The sequence below is a fragment of the Chrysochloris asiatica genome, unplaced genomic scaffold (genome assembly GCF_000296735.1).
Source record: "Chrysochloris asiatica unplaced genomic scaffold, ChrAsi1.0 scaffold00142, whole genome shotgun sequence".
Classification (NCBI taxonomy): Eukaryota; Metazoa; Chordata; class Mammalia; order Afrosoricida; family Chrysochloridae; genus Chrysochloris; species Chrysochloris asiatica.
Genome location: NW_006408660.1, coordinates 3035290 through 3040278, shown reverse-complemented (window position 1 = coordinate 3040278; position 4989 = coordinate 3035290). Strand labels below are relative to the sequence as shown.

Sequence of the window (4989 nt, the reverse complement as noted above, 5' to 3'; positions counted from 1 at the left end):
GATCGGACATTGTTTCGTTCTGCTGTGCATGGGGTCGCTATGAGTCGGTTCCGACTCGATGGCACCTGACAACAACAACAACCTAAATGGTACTATTGATGTTTGTTGTTGTGGGCTGTTGAGCTGGTTCTGACTCAAAGTGACCCTGTATAGGGTTTCCAAGGAGCAGCTCGTGGATTTGAACTGCCAAACTTGTTGTTAGCATTCCAGTGCTTATCTTACAGCACCAGGTGGAAGTAGCATTTAAGAGTAAAAAGGAGCTCTTGCAGCATAGTGGTTATCAGTCGGGCCGCTAACCTCAAGGTCACCAGTTGAAAACTACCAGTTGTTCTACAGGAGAAAGAGGAGGCTTTCTGCTCCTGTAAAGATTTACAGCCTCAGAAACCCTGTACAGGGTTGTTATGAGTCGGAACCGACTCCACGGCACACTACCACCTCCACCAGGAGATCTATTGCCTGGATTCTGTTCTGTCACTTATCTCTTATATGACCTTGAGTACCTCATCTCCCTTTCTTGGGCCTCAATTTTTTAATCATAAAATAGTGTTTGGTCTAGGTGGTCTTTAATGTCCTTTCCAACTCTAAAATGCTGTTAATTGTATGAAATATTCATCAGATTGACTTTTGAGAAGTCTTTCTTACTTTTTTCTATCCTTGCTGTAGATGCTCACTATTGAAGAAAGGCAGGAGCAGAGAATGCTTTTTAAATGTTTCTTTTTCTTGGTTGCAAGCAAAGTCAATGGGGAAGTCACTGAATAATTGACATGAAAGGCCCTGAATCCACAAGGCACTACAGTTTATACAAGTGCTCTTCAGTAGAGCTTTTTGCAATGATGCAATATTTTATATACTGTCTGTTTCAATAGACACTACCTGTATATATATGGGTATTAAGCAGTTGATATGAGTGTAGTATGACTGAGGAATTGAATTTTTATATTCTACTTGATTTTAATTAATATAAATAATTTAGTCATACCTAGCCTTTGGAGTCCTGGTGTGGTTATAGGATAAGCACTGGACTGAAAACCACAAGGTCAGTGCTTCAAACTGACCAGTTGCTCCTCAGAAACTCTATACTGGGTTGCTATGAATTAGAACCAATGCCATGGCATTTAACAACAAGCTGGTAATTACTGTATTATGTAACACTAGTGCCTTTTTCTTTTGCTTGCCTCTGTAGATTCTATACTTGTATTTACTCTTATATTTTGTTTGTGTGGTTTCTGAACTCCTTATAAGTTTGTAAGGGCCCGTGTGTATATATCCTTTCATAACTTTGTCTGCGTAATCCTAGAGTCCTAGAACTAGAAGGTACGTCTAGAAAACAGTTTATTTATCTTGCTTCAAGTACATGACTGCCTACAAAGTATTTAAAGTCTGTATTCATTCATTCACTCATAAGCCAAGGCAGTGCCTGGGACTTGGGAGAGGTTATTCAGTTAGAGTCATCCTCTAAAGAAGTTGCTATGATGATACAAGGAGCCAAGGATAGGGACACCCTGGAAGAGTATTTTTCTGAGATTTAAGCTTCAGTCAGGAGAGCAAATTAATCTTTGAAGGGAAAGGGTGGGAAAAATTAACCTATATATTTGGTATTCTGCTGATTCCTATGCAAACAAGTGTATATACTTCTTTTTATGTGCCATGCTGTATCACCAGCTCCAAGGAAACAAGCTATGACCCAAAATACTAACCCTGTTATTCCTCCATTATAGCTATGTATTAACTGCTGCCTGCTATTCTACCATTTTAACTATATTGTAGGAGTCTTGACGACTATTTTTCGTCTTTAAGTCCTCTTTTAAAATATCCTAGCATGAATTCTGTCCTAAAGCTTTATCACTAAGCTTTCTATCAGGCATCCATTGCTGTGGACTTGGTTCTGACTCACAGACAGCTGACCTTGTGGTTTGCATTCCAGTGCTTGTCCTACAGTGCCACACCAAGACCCCAACCACCTAATGTTGTTATTGGTAAGTGCTGTTGAATCAGTTCTGACTTGTAGTAACTCTATATAGGGTTTCCGAAGAGTGGCTGGTGAGTTTGAACCATTGACCTTGTGGTTAGCAGCCCAGTGTTTATCCTTCAGCACCATACTATGGCTCCACCTAAAAGAACATAGAATAAAAAGAGAAGTGTGCAAGAGGTCACCATAGACTGTTGATGTTAGGTGTCATTGAGTTGGTTCCGACTCAGCAACTCCACACACAACAGAATGAAACACTGCCCAGTCCTGCATCAGCCTCAACATTCTTGCTATGTTTTAGTCCATTGTTGCTTTCACTGCAACTGTTTGTGTTTTTACATTTGTTTGTTTGCTATTCAGCATTTCTCCAGCTAGGGAAACTGAAGAAAAAATTTAAACCTCGACTTGTGGTATTGAAGGATTCTATGGGCAAAATACTGAATGATGAAGAAAGCATCAAAAAAGATGGAAGGAATACACAGTCACTGTACCAAAAAGAAATAGTTGGTGTTCACCCATTTTAAGAGGTCTATAGCCATACTGAAGGAAGAAGTCCAAGGTGCATTGAATTCATTGGCAAAGAACAAGGCACCAGGAATTAATGGAATACAAATTGAACACTTTCAACAAAATGTTGTGTCACTGGAGGCACTCATTCATCTATGCCAAGAAATCTGGAAGACAACTACTTGGCCTATTGACTGGAAGAGATCTGTATTTGTGCCCATTCCCCAAGAGAGGTGACTGACCCAATGCAGAAATCATTGGACAATATCGTTGATATCTCATGTGAGTAAAGCTTTACTAAAGGTAATACAGAAATGGCTGCAACCATACATTGACAGAGAACTTCCAGAGGTTCAGACCAGTTTCAGAAAAGGACAGGGAATGAGGAATATCATTGCTGACATCAGATAGATCTTGGCTGAATGCAGAGAATACCAGAAAGATGTTTACAAGTGCTTTATTGACTATGCACAGGCTTTCAGTTGTGTGGATCATGACAAGCTATGCACTGCAAAATATGAGTATTCTGAAACACTTATTTGTGCTCATAAGGAACTTGTACATGGACCAAGTTGTTCAAATAGAACATGGGAACACTGAATAGTTTAAAATTAGGAAAGGTGTGCACCAGAGTTGTATTGTTTCACCATACTTATTCAATCCGTATGCTGACCAAATAATATGAGAAACCGGATTATATGGAGAAAAATGTGGCATCAGGACTGGAGGAAGACTTATTAGTAACCTGCAATATGCAGATGATACAACCTGGTTTGCTGAAAGCAAAGAGGATTAAAATACTTACTGATATGAAGATCAAAGACCAGAGCCTTTGGTATGAATTGCACCTCAATGTAAAGAAAACAAAAATCCTCACCAATAGACCAATAAACACCATCCATAGAATTGGAAAAAAAGATTGAAGTTGTCAAAAATTTTATTTTACTTTAATCAACCATCAACACTCATGGAAGCAGCAATCAAGAAATCAAAAGATGCATTGTGACTGGCTCTCGTTGCCTGCGCCCCCTCTCCATGGCTGCCACCAGCTCTGAACTGGAACTGTCACTGCAGTCACCACAGCCTGCCTCGCAGGAGCCAGAGCAGACGCAGCCCCAAGGCGAGCTGCAGGCGCCAGGAAGAAGGATGCCCGGGCACCAGCACTCTGTGTTTGGCATGCAGGCGCGATACAACCTGAGAGATGAGTTTCCTCAGCTGACAACCAAGCGTGTGTTCTAGAAAGGTGTTTTGGAAGAGTTGCTGTGGTTTATCAAGGGATCCACCAGTGCTAAATAACTGTCTTCCAGGGGAGTGAAGATCTGGGATGCCAGTGGGTCTTGAGACTTTTTGGACAGCCTGGGATTCACCAACCGAGAAGGAAATTTAGGCCCAGTTTATGGCTTTCAGTGGAGGCAATTTGGGGCAGAATATAAAGAGATGAATTCAGATTAGTAAGGTCAAGTAGTGGACCAGCTGCAAAAGCTTATTGACACAATCAAAACCAACCCTGATGACGGCAGAATCATCATGTGTGCTTGGAACCCAAAAGACCTTCCTCAGATGGCACTGCCTCCCTGCCATGCCCTTTGCCAGTTCTATGTGGTAAACGGTGAGCTGTCCTGTTAGCTGCACCAGAAGTCAGAAGACATGGGCCTGGGGGTGCCTTTCAACATTGCCAGCTACGCCCTGCTCACCTACATGATCGCACACATCACAGGCCTGAAGCCAGGTGATTTTGTACATACTTTGGGAGATGCACATGAATCACATTGAGCCCTTGAAAGTTCAGCTCCAGCGAGAACCAAGACCTTTCCCCAAGCTCAACATTCTTCAAAAAGTTGAGACAATTGATGATTTCAAAGCTGAAGACTTTCAGATTGAAGGATACAATCCTCATCCGGCTATTAAAATGGAAACGGCTGTCAAGGAGTTGTTTCAAGGAGGATGTTGTCAACTGTGAGGGTGGGATTGGGTCCCCAGGGTAGAAAGTTCTTTTCACTAAAAAGGACAAAGGAATTAGGCCAAAACCCTGTTGGTTACATATCAGTTAGTCATTATTAAAAACGGCTTGCTTTGAAACATGCTGCCAATAACCGTGCCAGCTCTTCTAATATAAAAAGGTCTTGAGCTTGGTCAATTCACTGAGGATGTCTGAAAATGATGAAATTATAAATAATGTTAGGAAAGTGAAAATTTATGTGCATTTCAAACCTTTATCTTTATATGAAGGTTGCTGAATTTCAAGAATTCTTTAAACTATTCCCTCAAACTTGAGTGAGCTGAATTACACCATCAGTCATTTAGTGTGGTTATGAGCATTTAAAGTTATTTGCTTTATATATTATTATAATAAAATGATAGCCTGCATTTGTCAATTTTTAAAATCTCTTATTGCTATTTATCTGCCAAGTTCTTGCCTTAAAATAATTGCATTTGACTAAAGCACTCCCAAACAAACATTTGCTGTCGTTTGGATGCTACTCATAGAATTAGAATCTATATTTTAGAAATGC

At 40.5% G+C, this 4989-nt stretch overlaps 1 protein-coding gene and 1 pseudogene across 1 annotated transcript in view; both read left to right on the top strand.

Moving 5' to 3' along the window:
- The window catches only part of TMEM116 (transmembrane protein 116), a 48064-nt gene that overhangs the window by 28642 nt on the left and 14433 nt on the right, over positions 1–4989 (top strand). The window lies entirely within an intron of this gene.
- Positions 3512–4436, top strand: LOC102827187 (annotated as a pseudogene).